Source organism: Cyprinus carpio, chromosome A13 (genome assembly GCF_018340385.1).
Source record: "Cyprinus carpio isolate SPL01 chromosome A13, ASM1834038v1, whole genome shotgun sequence".
Classification (NCBI taxonomy): Eukaryota; Metazoa; Chordata; class Actinopteri; order Cypriniformes; family Cyprinidae; genus Cyprinus; species Cyprinus carpio.
In genome coordinates, this window is record NC_056584.1 from 6,482,944 (window position 1) to 6,500,282 (window position 17,339).

The window sequence follows — 17,339 nt, forward strand, 5'->3', positions numbered from 1 at the left end:
AGAAGCCTGACGAAAGCACGTGACTGCTGAAGCTTGCCTCCTAAAATATGTATTATCTGTGAAAACTGCAATACAAAATAAAATTAGCTTGACTCGGGCAGTCAGTTTGACTTAAAATTCAACAAACAGCGGCAAACACAACATCGGGACTTAGCCATGGCAATTGACTTATGTGGCTTGACCTTTTTTCACAATTTCTTTTTTGTGTTTCCAGAAGAAAAAGTAAGTTCATACAGGGTTTAGAACAAGAGGATGAGTAAACAATTGTACTTATTTTTAATTAAAACTTTGCCTGGACTAAACCTGTTCAATATGATTAAAAAGGCAGACAAAGGTAACCCATGGTCAAGTTTGAAACATTCATTGGGATCTCATTATCTCCTTGTGGAGGGAACTGCTATTGTCTTTTGTAACAAAGCTTTTTATCTCTGGATTGCAGTGTGCTAGGAACCATAAGATCTACATTTAAGTAGCTAACTAACCCCTTGCGGTTGGATTAAATTTAGAGTTGCCGTGGACCCGCTGGTTTCATTTCCTAAAAACATTTCTTGAGCGTGACTCAAACAGCTGCGTCAGTCACGCGGGAGGCACTATACATTAAGCCGCCTCCTGCTGGCAAACTGCGAATAGCTAATTAAAGCTATGGAAGTAGCTAAATGAGGCTTTAACAATCATGCCAGGCTCATGATGGCGTCGTTGTAACTCTGTATGAGCGAGTGTTTAGCACGAGGTCTTTAGGTACAGATCTAAAAGAAAGGTGCGAGTTAAACTTTGATCGTCCCTCGTCTTCTGTGCATCTTCTGATCCCTCCCAAACGGCCCGTACACAGGAGAAAGACTGTTTGGGCTCTGAGGATCTGAAGTGCTCTACACTTTCCTCAAATTTGTCATGATACCACATGTTGTTACACACCGAACAAAAGATGTCTGTTTTGAGGCAAAGGGCAGTCATTAGCGGGTGTCTGTATTGATTTCATTATGTTGTTGTAATACATTTTCTTTTGCAAGTGAAATTGAATTGTACAACACAGCACAACTGATCAATTTAATTGCTCAGGAGGCTAAACAGATATTGACCAGCCGAGCATGAGATGTACAGGCTTTTTTGCTGTTTCTTTGGCAGACGTTTTATCATAGTTGTGGCCTGGCAGATGGTGGATCCTCCAGCATGACAAAATAAAATCAGTCGAAGTTTCTTTGTCTCCCTGTGTGACTTTTCCCCCTCACTGCAGTATATCACTTCAGCATTCATTTGCCGTTTCAGGTCTTTACTGTGCTGCATGATTCTGAATTGACCACGTTCAAATGAATGATACTGGATAACATTATCATAACCTCCTTTTGCAAGGCACCTGCAGCATTAGATCAGTACCCCCTCACTACTTTCCAGAGCCTCTATTTTTTTTGCCTCTGTGCTAACTTTTCTTGCAGGACTATCAGACACCTTTATGTGTTTGGCTGACTTGCAAACCTTTTGATGCTGTGAATCCCAGATATTAATGATCCTCTTGCAAAGTAAATATAAAGGCAGCTAATATATTTTAATTTATAAAGATATATAAAAAACCTGGAAAATATTGATTTGCTATTAAGTTGACGCTGCATGATTCTTTTTGGTATTTTTTTATCTGTTGATAGAATAAAATATTTGTGGATGTTTTGTAAAGAATGTTAGAAACATATGATAATGTTTTTTTAACCTTGAGTGGTAAGGATTCATTTCTTCATTTCCGACCAGCTATTGAAAAGATTTATTTACTTACTTATTTATTTATTCATCCATTCATCCGTCCTGTAATGACAAAGCTGAATTTTCAGCATCATCACACCAGTCTTCAGTGTCACATGATCCTTCAGAAATCATTCTAATATGCTGATCATTTCTAATTTGTTGCTCAAAAACATTTCTTATTATTAATGTTGAAAACAGTGGTGCTGCTTAATATTTTTGTGGAAACGGTGATACTTTTTTTATTATTATTATTCTAGGCAGAATACAAAGTTCAAAACAACAATTTCTATGAAATACTTTTGTAACATTATAAATGTCTTTACTGTCACTTTTGATCATTTTAATGCATCCTTGTTGTAAAAGAGTTGCAAAAAATCTCACCTATTTATTGTACAGATGAAGTGGGTATGGGATGGACCGGATTCAGCTTTGCGTCGCCTGTGTGATCCCCAAATTCCCAGCATGCTAACAGCCACACCTCAGCGCTAACCTTAGGTAACTCCATACATCTGTATGTGTGTGTGTGTCCTGGAAAGTTCACTCCTCAATATGCTACACTCCTTCATTGCCATGGTAACAACATGTCTTCCCTCTCTAGTCTTTATCTTTAATTATTTTTAGACAAATGTGAGCCTTTTTTTCCCTCTATAATTCTAATATTTGCTGGCAGCCTGCGAGTCCCAAGGCAGGTCCAGTGCGATTAGTGCGCTCGCCGCCATTTGCATAAGAAAAGTGAGACGCCGTTTGCGCTAGCAGCCCTGGAGGAGGATTAGCAACATTAGTATTCTGCAGTCCACAGGAAGGTGTGTGCGCTGGAGACTTCAGCTTCTACAGGTTGCTACTGTGTGACCTTTACAACTTTCAGTCCAGTTTTTTGATGTTGAAATTTCTTCTGTGTAATATGTGGCTACTTGCAGCTATCCGAACACACTGGAGACACATTAGAATGAAGGTGTAAATGCAATATGGCTATAAATATCCAGACATAGTCCAGGTGGGAAATGTATACTTAATGTCTTAGCTTTAGTTTTAGTTTAGAATGTTGGTAACACTTTAGAATAGGGAACAGATATTGACTATGAACTATGACTTTTGTCTCAATAAACTTATTTTAATATGTAGTTGATATTTTAGAATAGGGAACAGATATTGACTATGAACTATGACTTTTGTCTCCAGAATAAGGCATTAATATATGCTTTATAATTACTATTAAACAGCCAATATGCTAGTTATATGCATGCTAATAAACAACTTAATTGTGAGAATTTGACCTTAAAATAAAGTCTTACCAGAATGTTCTTTCTTTTAGTCTGCACTTAAAAAAAAAAAAACGAAGAGATGTAACACCCCAAATCACTTTAGGATAATTCACTCTATAATAAAATTTTTGGTCATCAGTTACTTGTTGTCATATCCTTCCAAACCTGTAAGACTTTCTTTCATGTTCAAAACACAAATAACAATGTTTTTTTTTTTTTTTTTTTTTTTTTTATGAAACCAGAGAGAAAGTCCATTCACCTAAAGGCTGTAACACACCAAACCGACATCAAAGAACTGGCGGCGATGAAAACTGTCTTTGTTGTCGCCTCGCGTTGGCTGCGTCTCGGCCAAAAATGTACACTTGAACACATCACAAAGACTACAGTCAGCGGCCAACTAGCACATGCATTCTGCGCCTGTGTGAGAAGAAATAACTCCACACCAGCAGGTGGCAGTAGTCTATGTTCATTGTTCAAAAAGGAAAAGCATAACTTGGACTAAACAAAACGGCACTTATTATTTGGAAAATTAAGCTTGTAGATGAGTTGGTCTTCACTTTACTCACTTGTTATGAAAATATTTGTGTATTAGAATGCTCAGGTAAGAGGAAGACGTAAAACTGTTGTCCGATGGTGTGGAACGGCCTTAAAACTTTTTGATGCTTCAGAAAAGTTTATAAAAGTTTATATGAATTGAGTGGTTTAAACCAAGTCTGCTGAAGAAACACAATCTTTTTTTATGACGAACAAATTTAAAGGTATAGTTAAATAGTATAAATATTCAGGTAAAAAATTGAATATTTACTCACCCTCGGGTCATCCAAGATGTAGATGAGTTTGTTTCTCCATCTGATTGGATTTGGAGAAATGTGGCATTGCATCACTTGCTCACCAGTGGATCCTCTGCAGTGAATGGGTGCCGTGAGAATGAGACAGCTGATAAACAGCTGATAAAAACATCACAATAACAAATCCGGTGTCCATAATTCATAAAATTGCTCCAGAGGAAACCGTCCATCTCTTGTTGTCCTATCACATCAGTATCCACCAAATTATTTGTTTAGAACTGTTTTGGACTGTTTTGGCTTTGGCTTGCATATTCCTCTCCTGATTCAGAAAAAAATGACAAAGCAATATTAGATGGACTCCATGAAGCTAAATGTCTTAATGATGGATTTGTTTGTTAGAAATACTCAGCTTTTTTACTTCACTTCACATTAATTGATGGACTGGATTGGTTGTGGATTATTGTGATGTTTTTATCAGCTGTTTGGACTCTCATTCTGACGGCACCCATTCACTGCAGAGGATCCATTGGAGAGCAAATGATATAATGTTAAATTTCTCCAACTCTGTTCTCATAAATAAATAAATAAATAAAACTTTCTCTCTATATTTACTTTAATTCTTGCACATCACGCAAGCATGTTTGTGATTCAGATTACCATATTTTATGTGCTCGTTTTATGTGTGTTGATCAATTGTTTATTCATGAAAATAAGCCTAAATTAAAACTGTCCATAATATAAAGTGATTGAGCCTCTTCAGAAGACTAGGGTTAAATCACTTAATTCATATGGATTACATTTCAAATGTCTTTATTAATTGTTTTGAAAATTTAGGACCTTTAATGGAGGGACAGAAATCTCCCAAATTAAAAAGTAATAATAATAATTATTATTTTCATTTTATTTACTTATTTTTTTTTCGGGTTGACTAGCCATTTAGGATGAACAATTTAAAGCCTTTATATATAATAATAATATAATAAACATCTATAATAAAATAGAAATCTTAAGATTATAAGATTCACTGACATTAAAATGACATTAAGATTAAAACAGATGTTCAGGGTTAAATTTACTGTCTTTTGTCTTTTGTGGCTGTGAAGATGTTACTTAATGATCTCAAATGAACCCCGACAGCTGGCGTATTTTCTCTATCTTTTTGCACAAAAGCGGCTCGGCAGGGAGCAGAACGTCTGTGATGTGAAATTTCTTCTCTCTGATTCGATAAGCTTGTTTTGTACTACATGCACTCAGCTGCAGATCACTCCATTTCACTCTACTTAGGTGTACGAAGATGTCCAAAGATGTGTGTGTGTGTGTGTGTGTGTGTGTGTGTGTGTGTGTGTGTGTGTGTGTGTGTGTGAGTGCCATCACATGCAGATTAGAGTAGTCATTAGTCTCCTAATGGATAATTGGTGTGTAGCAGGAATTAAAACGTTTCCCCACAAAAGGGGCCACATCATTACACCACGCTTGTTAGAGGAGAGGATTGGACTGCCACTTTGGGGTCGGCCCCCTGCCTAAGCTCACGCACATTCATCTTCACTCATTTACCGTCCATAATTATCCTGTGTGGATTTAACAGTGAATTGTTTCTGCGGAGCGGGAATACGAGGGACCTCTTTGGCTCTGTTCCCCATTAAAGTGCTTCTCCTCTCCTGGAGATTAGGCGGCTCAAATGAAAGGCTTCTCCTCTCAGAGCATGGCCCTGAGGTGGCTGTTGGGAGTATAACGGTATCGTAAGTGGTGGGCCTCCCCATAAGAGCAGTGCTCATTAGCGTTTGTGTACGTTTATATGGGCCATAATGTATGATAATATATGCGCTTGTTGTTTCCTGTTGCATTTTGATGAGGAACGCCCATCTGAAATGACCAGCATATGTTGTGTTCTGGATGCTGGCGCAGGGTTGCCAGGTCTGAAAAACAAGGCCAGCCCAATTGCGATTCAAAACTAGCCCAATCACATATTTTCCATTGAAATAAGATGACCAATACTTGCTTGGTCAACTAGCTGTGTTTTGATGTGGTATGATGGGACCAACAAAACATTTCAGTTTAATTATTTAAAAATATAATGTGGTTTAACCATCAAATAAAATTTTATATCTACTTTACACCTTGAATACATGTAAGTGTACACATCTAAATTATTTGTAAGGTTTTAAAATATATATTTTTAAGGTAAAAAAAATACTTTCCCCCAATATCATCAGTAATTACTTAATAAATATTAATTTCAAACCATATGACATTTTGCAACCTTAAAATTATTTGATATTTTTAAAGGATTTTTGACCCTGACAAACTGGATCTTCAGTGGTCCTTTCTATATCATTTCCTCTTGTATGTTTTTTCCTCCCTGCATGCTTGTCGTTAGTTGCACCTTTGACTTTAACAAAACTGCTTCTTTGCTTTTTTCTAATTAATAATAATAAAAGATTATGCCAAACTACCTAATAAGATTTTATTTTTTGGGAATGTCATCCTTTTAGTGGCTTAAGTGGCTTTTTCTTCAATGTGATTATAAGGACAGTTACATAACCCTGACATTTTTGACTTCATGCCCACAACAATTAATAAATGAAAATTAATTTCAGTTCAGAAATGATTAATGTCAAGTGGTGGTTTCATGTCATTGTCAGTTGCCTTTTTGATGCATTTTTGAGAAAATGAATAGATTTAGATCACAAAAAAAAGGGCAAGGGTTATGTTATTGCCCTGAATGACAAAGCTGTATTCGTTAGACTTCACCAGTTAGACAAAACCAACACAAACTTCTGATATAACATTGAGCAGGATGGGATTTCACACAAAAAGTAAAGATTCCTTGCAAACATAATTGTAAATGCAAACATTGCATTCCTATAGACCTGTTTAAACAGACCTGGAACAGAAATTAATCTAGTTTGGGTTTTACAAACCATGTGATTTGAAATGGTTCATGAGAGCTTATGACAAGCATTGTTTCATTTTGATTTCATGTTGATTTTAAAGAGATTTGGTACATTGGTATTTTCTTTGAACACCAAAGCGATTTGAACGCCGTTCCAAACCTGCATCTTACTCATCTGTTTGTCCATGCAATGAAAGTCAATGGGGTCCAATGTTATGTGAACCCCAAAATTCTTCAGAATATATTCTTTTATGTTTCTTTTAAGAAAGAAAGTAATTTTGTTCATCTGCTTTTGACAGCTCTTTCAGCCCATGCTAACTCTGTGCCTTCTGACTGTATTACTTGTTATTTTTTTGTCTCTGTCTCCAGCCGGCTGTCCTGATTCGCTCATTAAAGAGGTTCATCATTTCCGAGTCCTGGGAGATGAGCAGGTAGGTTTGGACTCTGAGATCCTCATGTCACACTTACACACATCCATACACACACCTTCTGAGCAACCTTCCCTGTTCTGATCACGGCTCATGAGAAATACAAGTTCATCCTGATTGTCAGATCGTCACATGCGAGAGGTTCTTAAGTGGCCCATCTGTTGTTCCCCTGTGCCATTCACTAAAACCTCCGCTCGCAACGAAACTTCAGCTCCGTACTATCACACTAGCCATCCTTGCAGTGAGGAAAGGGATCCTCTCAACACTTTTCCTCATTCTTCCTACCGTCTTCACCACGTTCTTGTCTTTGAAGCTTTCACACCAATTGGAGCTGTTATCCAACACCTTTGCAAAGCACCATTAGGGATGTTTCTGTCACATGTTGTTGTGGCAAGTGGCCTCTCCTGACATCTGTGTGCATCTTGTTCATCTCACTCGCTTCTGTCCTGTTGGGATAGTCAGTTTGTGGGCCAGATGTCAAAAACAAATTTACACTGGATGCACACTGGGTTATTTTTATTCTGATATTTTTGTCACCTGAAATTAATTTCAGGGATTGTAAAATATTTATTTTGTCTTAGAGCATATGCTGATTGACAGATGATTAGTTACCCAAGGCCTCTAAATGATCGAGGAACATAAGAACAACTTTTATATTGTTAGTAAAATTTCAAGATTAAGCCTTACTGGACGCAAGCAACTTTTTTTTTTTTTTGAAAAATCATGTCAAAATGTGAGTATCATGTTGTATATCAGGCTTTTGAGGAATGTTTATTTGCTCATCTCTCAGTCATTATTGTATTGCATTATATGTTTTGCCCCACAAGCTTTGATCATAAATTAAGCATTTAAAATAACATTTAAATATTATCTTACTATGACATATTATTATCAAAAATTTCATCTTCCTTTTTGGCCATGTAGATACCAGCAACTGCCCCAAATGACATATTTTTGCTCAGTGTGGGACTGAGATTTTTTTTTTTTTTTTTTTTTTTTCAATATGAACTCTATATTCTCCTATATCATACTATATAAACCATAAAAGCCTGCTGTGTGAAATTGATACTCAACAAAATACACATCTGCAAAGTTCTTTTCAAAAACTGCTATTATTTTTTATTATTCATTAAAATAATAATAATAATAATGTTTTATCAGATTATTATATCGTATGTAAGACTTTTCAGGGTTAACAGATCATTTTAGTTAGGTAGTTTCATTACTTATTTTATTGGAAAATGTATAATTTTCCAATGTTTGACCTTGGGTTTGACTTCTCTGTGAGAATTTTTAGCGCACTTAAATTTATAAAAAAATTCCGTCACCCTCGTGTCATTCTAAAATGGTATGACTGTCTTTCTTCTGTGTATCATAAACAAAGATATTTTGGGAAATGTCTCAAAAGGGTGTTTTGTCTATGCAGTGGAAGTCAAAGGGTTACAAAGTTGTTTGGTTTCCAACGTTCTCCAAAATATCTTCTTTTATTTAGTATGGAACGACTTGAGGATTAATCATTTTTGGGTGAGTTACCCCTTGTTCCCATTACCAGGCTGTTTTTTAGTCTCAGTCCATCTCTGTTTTCCAGTATGAGTGCTACCAGCAATACGCGGCTGAGGAGTGTGTTCTTCAGATGGGAGGAGTTCTGTGTCCCGCTCCAGGATGTGGATGATTGCAGGAGAGTCCGCTGTGAGTTGGGAAATGGACTCGGCTGTGGGGTACGACCTTCTCTACTCACCTCACAACAGCTTTTGCAATAATATGCAGAGATTTCTATCAGTAAGCCATTTGTTGGTCAACATGTTTGTTTGTGTATCCCCACCAGCCCAAAAAGTCATGATTTCTGTTATTATTCCACTCTGTGCCAGTAGTGGGGAAGAAATGACACACTTCACCTTTAATATGTGTTGGGTTGTCCGTAATTAAGAATTATGAGCTATATAAAAAAATACAGTTTTATAACAGCCTGACATGACAAACATCTGCATTTTTACAAACTTTTGATCAAGTATATCCCAGTTTGGGATGGCATTCATGTTTCTTCCCTGCTATCTAACGCTGGCTTATTCCACTCATCCAATCACGGCACGATTAAGATGTAATCACCACACAATTTGCATGATGTTTTCTAATTAGCCAGTCGATTAAAGATTAGAGTGTAGTTCAGCTGCCATTAGCGCTGACTGATTGCATGTTTGCAAACACAAACATCATCATTCCAGTGGGACGAAACCCCATATCTGTGCTTCTGTCTGTCTCTGTCAAAGGTGCAGCCTGCATCACAGAGCGCTGTCTGAAAGCCTTTTGTTGTCATGGACTGTGGTTTTGAGCTGTAGATGGGCATTAGACCTAGATGTATTTGCCAGAGAATTCATTTGATTAATTATGTTGGTTTTGTATGTTTCACACAAAGCAGGGTTTTGGGACACAGGTATTTCAAACAAAATCAAATACAAAAAAGCACCTTCTCACTCATATATTTTTGCAAAACAACAAAGTGAAGTACTTTTTTTTCAGACTTTATATACAAATACCTATGAATGCTAATGAGATCCAATGTAACCGCACTGGTATAGTTTAAGCTGCTGTCATGGACAGAGGTTTTGAGCAAAACAAAACACAAAACAGGCTACTGTAAAAATAAATTTGGTAACAAGGTTTAAAAGAAGAAGAAAACAACATGTGGTGGGCAGACAATATTTTGTATTTTTGTCTGATACATTTTCAAAATCAAATACATTTGGTAACAGCATTTCAAAACAAAAAATGGTGGCCAGACTGCTTTATTTAAAAATAATAAGAGTAATAATAATAATTATAATCTAATAAACTCAGAATTTAACATGTATAAGAATTTTAAAATATTTTTTTAGGATATATATATATATATATATATATATATATATATATATATATATATATATATGTATATATATATATATATATATTTCCCCTTGAAATCAGGAAAACACTGATAATTGCACATTTGCATTGATTGTTTATTATTATTATTATTATTATTATTTTGATACACTTTTGCAAAATACTTTTTAAGACTTTCAAAATAAAAATACGTTTGATAATAGGATTTCAAAACAAAACAAAACATAGCTGTATTGACAAAAAGCAATTTCTAGGTGATTAAATATTTTTAAACTAGGTAAATTCACTGTTTAATTTTAGACATTTAAAATAATTTATCATGTCGTCTTAGGTTTTATTTATTTTATTTTATTCTATTTTATTAGTATTATTATTTTTTCCTAGAAAACAGGGAATAGATTCCTAGGGAAAAACACTGACACTTGCACATATGCACTGATAGTGTTTATTTTATATTATTTTATTTTATTCTGAAGCAAAATACTTTTTACGATTTTCAAAAAATAAAAATACATTTGATAATAGGATCTCAAAACAAAACAGCATGTGGTGGGCATCACAGACATATATACATAGATGCCTCATTAGCAGCTGTTTCTGTTGGTTGCTATACGTAACCGTCCGCCATATTGGAACGGTCAGAGCTGGTCCGTGAACACGCAAGAGCAAGTTGGCTGTGTGTCTGCAACAGTAGTTATACGCATATATGAATAGCTATATCAGCAGTAGACTTAAGCAGATGAATTTGCTAAACTAACAGAATAAAAACCAAATGAAGATGTTAGCTAGCACGGCATTAAATTAAGTTACCATTGTTTAAAAACCGGTAATACAGTCAATACATATTAAAACAAACCAACCTGAGAAACTGGATCCCATTTCTTCAGGAATTTAATTTGTGGCTTTTTTTTTTTTTTTTTTTGTACAACCAGAGGCTGTAGAATGGTGTGATATCTTAGAAAAGGTTGAATGTGGCATCTATTTATATATATCTATGATGGACAAGCTAGATATTCTAGTGTCTTCTAATGCGTTTTTGATAATAAGATCACATTGGCTAATGGTTATGTACAGATGTACTTTTAGCTTTGATTTCATTCACTCTTGTTGGTGGATTGGAGTGTATTTGTGTGTTTGGGAATTTGGAGAGCTTGTCCCTTATCTTCTAACCATACCGCGTGTGACTGGTTTCTGACAGTGACCGCGTGGTCAGCACTGCTTCTGTGAGCCGCAGATAAAGGCTTTATTGGAGTTGGTGTTAATGAACCGTTGGCACCAGCACACACACATACAGTATACCAACGATGGCACATAAAAACACAGACACACAAAAAAAGCGGCAGTTTTTACACGCTCTGGACTCGAGGGACACCTCGCAACCTACCTGTCCTGCTTCTCTTACAGAAAAATCAATATATTCCCACTCTGTATCTCCTTGGTCATTTTATACAGCCTTCCTCTCTTTTGTTTGGGGGTTTAGGGGCCCTGTATCAGCAGTGTGTGTTGAATACTAGAGTTGATCTCTGTGTAAGCCGCTGGCAAAAGAGCAATTTTTGTTTTTTTTTAGCATGTGTGACTTCATTAGGGTTTGTTGCTGTGGTTTGTGTGCACAGTGAGTGTGAACTATCAGCTTTCAGCAACATGAGAAGCAAGATTAGCTCACCTTGTCTCTAGAGATAGAGAAAAATCTGGCAACCTTGGCGATCCAAGTGCCATGCTGTACTAATTGAGCTGCTCGAGCAACTCTAAAAAATGAGATAAAACAAAGATTGTGGGAGTATGTTTTACAAGAAAATACTATTTCAGTCTGTTTACCTCAGAAATTCACATTAACTCAGTGGGTTACTGTTTCTGAGTGAGAATTGTTTCAAAGTAAATTGTACAGTAAAAATTTGTTACATGTACAATATATAGCATAAAATATGTTTCTTTATATGACATTTTTATACTTTAATTCAGGCTACATAATCAATCCTGTCATTTGCAAGTACATTCTCTAAACTTTGAGGCTGTTATTAATATCTGTTGAGTTGTTTATATTTTATCTGATTATTTTTTTATATAATTTTGTTAGATAAGGGGTCATATGATGCGATTTCAAATTTTCCTTTCTCTTTGGAGTGTTACAAGCTCTTGGTTCATAAAGAAGATCTGTAAAGTTCCAAAGACTAAAGTCTCAAATCCAAGGATGATATTCTTTATAGAAGTTGAGACTCGTCCACGCCCCCCTAAAACAGCTCATTTAAACACGCCCCACATCTCCACATCAGTATGTGGGAAGGTTTGCATAATGCTGCCCAGACGTTCACGCAAAGAAAGAAGGCATACCTTTTATTCTCGTTGTAGTATTGTTGTTATTATTGTCGTATAGAAGCTGTGTGTTTCACTGTGAAAGCGAAACTACTTTGTTTGGCCTTCCAAAAGAGGATGATATCCACTTCATCATGCCTGGAGCTGATCCGTGCTGGCCACTGAGGAAATACATCAACTTCGCACTGTGGATCGCCGGATCGGCTTTCACCGTGCACGAAGCAGAGTTGCCAAATCAGCTTTCTGCCGTGTTTGCTGAAAGACCATTGTACGCTCCTTCGTAGAATTGGAAGGCCGTTGTGTTCTCATTCGTAGAGCCTCTGCTCACTCTAGACCGCGGCTCACTCTAGGCCTCCGGCCTCCGCTCACTCAAGGCTGCGGTGTGTGATGCTGTTTCGTTGAGAAAGCGAAATTACTTTGTTTTGCCTTCCAAAAGAAAACACGACTAGAAATCATGTTTACATCACATTTATAATGGGTTTTATGTTTTTGTCTCGTCGCTCCGGCCGGACAAGGCATCACTATGTTAAGAGGCATAACATTTGCGTCACACGCTTGAGGCATTCGGCCAGTCACAACACACCTCGCTTTTCAAGAGATGAGCCTTGTGAAAATTGACGCATTTCAGAAGGCAGGGCATAGAGGAGAATCAATAATGTACAGTACAGTATGTGGAAAATAATGTGTTTTTTTTTACGTTAAACCGCATAAACACATTTCATTACACCAAACACACAAAATAATGTTCTTTTTAGCAGCATCATATGACCCCTTTAAAATCTCTTATCAATTTTAGCGGTTTTAAACAATTAACCCACAAGCCATACTTTCTGGAGGTTAAACATCTTTTTTGTCACTCCTTTTTTCAGCTTTGTTGAAAAATAACCCAGCTTTGGCTTCATGTTTCAAAGTTCCAAGCCCTATTTTGTGCCCTAATTGTGGGAAATGTCAGGTAACTAGAAGAAGCGTGTTTTTAAAAATGGCATGTTTATGGGTGGTTGAGAAGCTGTTCTGTACGATCTGTCTGTTCTGTCATTGTGTCTCTGGCTCTGTTCTTTCTCTCGCGCTGTATTTAGCGCGGCTCTGAGGGCTGGGGACAGTGAGCCAGGTGTCAGAAAAAAGAAGCTATTATTGCCTTGAAGCCGTACATTTGGGTCAGGGCTGTGAGCGTGTGTTTGTGAGAGAGAGAGATCAGTCTGGCAGATGATCAGAGAAATCGCTCTCTCTCTCTAAGAGCTCTTTCAGCGTTACACTCTGACATTCTTATTTAACACACATCAGACTGCTTCTGTCAGATCCTGTCTAAGTCTACACACTAACACACACACACACACACACACACACGAGCGCACAAACAGAGTTTACTGCATTTATAAATGCTGGAGCACAGATCAAAGCATCCTATAGCACAGTGGTCACAATGCTTTGTTCGTGTGCAGCTTGTATAAGTGTCATCATCTATGACAAAATGTTCTCTATGAATCTATGTTTTGTAGTAATTGCAACTTTTGCATGAGTTACTTCTGTACACTAATCAACTGCATTTCAGTGTATAAATAAATCAAGTGTGTCAGATAGTGATTGTCAGCTGCATGCTCCACATTCTAGCAATTTCTGCTGATTTAAAGGGAAATAAAATAAAGTAATAAAATAAAATCACTGTAATTAATAGTGTTTTCCACTGGGAAGCTAGCATTTTCATCTAATTTAAAAATAAATAAAATAAAATATGAAAAATATGTTAAAAAAGGAACGTAAATCATAAGAAATCATGGAAAAGACACAAAAAGTTTGTACAATAGATTTCCCCTGGGAATCAGTCAATCATTATAAATAATAAAACAGTAATATAAAATAATTAACAGTCAGAAGTTTGGAATAAAGATTTTTTTATTTTTTTTTAAAGAAGTATTTAATGCTCACCAATGCTGCATTTATTGTATAAAAATACAGTAAAATTGTTAAATATTACAATTTACAAAAATTGCTTTCTATTTTAATATATTTTAAAATGTATCAAATTATATTTTATTTTATTCCACAAAAAAAAAAAAAAAAAAAAAACAGAAAAATATTACATTAATAAATTTTTTTTTTTTTTAATTAGCGCAACAAATCAGCATTTTAAAACGATTTCAGAAGGATCATATCAGTCTGGAGCAATGATGCTGAAAATTCAGCTTTACCATCACAGGAATAAATTACATTTTAAAATATTAAATAAGAAAACAGTTTATTTTAAAATATTGCATTTTCTGCTGATCTGATAAAACAAAACAAAACAACCAAATAGAACAAAACAACACTATCATTGTAAATATGTAATTGTCGGTGGTTTACCCTGGGAATGTAGCATTATTTCTTAATTTCAAGCAAAAAATAAATGAATGAATGAATGAATGAATCCTAAGAAGATGTGTAAAATTCTTCAAAATGTCTAAAATGAAATAATGCATTTGCCTAGTTTTCAAATGGTTGAAAGGTTATGGAAATTCATAAGCCAACAGGCTTAGAGTCCTCACATTTGGCTCAAATACTTAATACACACATAATGGAGAAGTGATTGATGTGAACTTAGTGAATGATGGGTGACATTTGGCTCAAATACTTAATACACACATAATATAGGAGTGATTGTTTATTGGCATTCAAATATCACATTACTCAGAAAAGTAAAGACACAGAGAGACACTTGAGTTCAGGACTGAAAAGTGGCATTCATTTTACACTAAGAAGGGTCTCGCGCTGTTCCACACTCCGCATCAAATACTTCCTTCCCATCTCACAGCTGTAGAAAATGACTGCACTGGAGAAGGACACCAACGATGTGGCTAATAAACATGAATGCTTGCACATCTGAGAGAACAAATGAGAACAGTGGTGAAAAAAGTAGAAAGAAGCGGCTGTCAAAAGAACTGTGTTTTCTCATCATTACTGAGGAAGGGGAAAACACAGAAGCATCTGTCTCTAGAGCTTGAGAGGAGGATCTGTCACGAGCAGCAGAAATAATAAAGCAAAAAGATGATGTGATGCTTCCCTGCTTCACAGGTCTGGCTCTCTGAAGAAATACTGAATCAGTAGAGCTTCAAAAGAGCTGTAGAGGAAGAGTATGGTAAACCCATGAGTAATACTTCCTCATTTAAAACGCTTGCTGAGAGGACGGCATGGAGAGCTGCTGCCCCCTCGTGTGCACTTTGGATGCTGTATGAATATGCATTTGTGCTACTTGCATCATAAACTGTAATTGTAACATTTATGATCATTAAAACAGGTCCAGCTGCATTAGTATAGAAAGCACCACAGAGTCAAAGTGTGTACACTTTTTAGAGAATGCAACCTGTGATAAATGACTAACTTGTCAGTGTTATTAACAAAACAGGCAAAAATATAGATGTTATTATTAAAGTTGTAGGGCAAGTACTAAAATGACAAGAATGAAAATAAAATTAATATAAATAATAATAATATTTAAAAGAATAGAATAACAAAATTACTAAAACGTTTAATATAAAAATCTTATTTAAAATATTAATAACTACTTGAAAGTATACAAATAATACTAAAATAACATTTCTATTTGTCTCTGCACATTAAACTGGAATAGTGAAAGTATTTTATTGCAACCATCATCTGCCTCACCTGTAAAGACAACATAAAATACATTATGAATTATGAATTATAATACATTATGCATAAAGGCTTCAAGTTAGGTGTTACCAAAATTAAAAATGCTAAGTAACTTACACTTTACTATTAATTACTGACCAGTATAAGAGCTGTGGTCTGTAGCGGTCAGTGTTTGCTGTGTGTTTGTGACTGTAAGGCAGAGTATCACGAGGACCCCTGCAAACAGAGGACAGACACAGCAACAGGAAGTGCCCTGCAGGTGAGGACTTCACACTTTTAATATTAGTTCATCACATATGCATGGACACAGTTCAATTTATGTTGGCTAGATATCATCAGTCAAGGTGAAAATACACCCCATCTGCTTAAATATTCTCTCTTTTGGGTCGAGCAGCCCAGAGAATCTAGTCGTAATGGTGTCAGTGCAGGACAATGCCTACAAGCCATTCACAAATCACCTGATTCATAAAAGAATCACATTAGAGAGGAATTTAAAGCTGTTTAAGATCAAATCTGTCTGTCTTACTGTGCTGCGTTTGATCCCTGCTGTGTGTGTGTGTGTGTGTGTGTGTGTGTGTGTGTGTGTGTGTGTGTGTGTGTGTGTGTGTGTGTGTGTGTGTTTCAGGGCTATACTGCAGATGAAGAGGCGGTTTTTCGTGCCCGCTGGGAACAGGCTTCACAGGAGACTATAGCCAAAACCACTCACCCCTGCTCCAAATGCCAAGTTCTGTGGAAAAAAAAAAAAAATTATGAATTGTCTTTTACCTTTCTCTAATTTGTCAGGGACTATATTCAAAATAGTGTACTACCATACTACTATTACTATTACTACTTACTAATACTCTGTGCTGTGTAGTAACTGATTATATGTGGGTCAAATACATTAAGATGTCCGCATCAAAAGACATTTACAAAAGTAATTTTATGTCCATAGAAAGCACATTAAATGTAAGTAAAGTCTACATTTAAGTTTTTTGGAGAATAAAATGTCAAAAATTGGTTTAATTAGTGTTGAATTGTCATTCAGCATAACACAGTATTTATGTAAAAACTCAACAATTTAAAGCAGTATTACACTTATTGTTTTTATGCTTCAACCCTTTTTCGTCTTTGACCTATGTAATATGGATTATGTTATCCGATTCCAAAAGTGATGTACTTGTAATTAGAATATATAGTATGTTTTAAAATAGACATAACTTTTTTGTTGTTGTTGTTGATTACATGATATGTTGTTATGTATTAATAATTTATAATTCTTCTTTTTTATCTTTTAAATTTTAAGCCTGTGGCTTATAAAAGTATTCTAGATTTGTGGAATTTAACAACACATTTGCATGTTCATGTTTCTCTGATGTCAGTTACTGGTCACATGGCATGCAGGTAAATATTTCAGTATTTTTAGTAAGTGTTTTAT

General features: G+C 35.7%; 2 long non-coding RNA genes across 3 annotated transcripts; both read left to right on the forward strand.

Moving 5' to 3' along the window:
• The first annotated feature begins 2,122 nt into the window (after positions 1-2,122).
• On the forward strand, positions 2,123-15,707 carry LOC122134253. 2 transcript variants are annotated; one of them, XR_006161462.1, is made up of 4 exons: positions 2,123-2,226; positions 7,044-7,105; positions 8,691-8,820; positions 15,344-15,707. It is a non-coding gene; the product is annotated as an uncharacterized LOC122134253 (long non-coding RNA). The 2 variants fall into 2 exon arrangements; XR_006161461.1 differs by lacking the exon at positions 15,344-15,707 and having other exon boundaries at positions 8,691-9,789.
• A 66-nt stretch (positions 15,708-15,773) lies between these two features.
• Positions 15,774-16,654, forward strand: LOC109060605. The gene is made up of 2 exons (XR_006161463.1): positions 15,774-16,181; positions 16,548-16,654. It is a non-coding gene; the product is annotated as an uncharacterized LOC109060605 (long non-coding RNA).
• Positions 16,655-17,339: the final 685 nt, after the last annotated feature.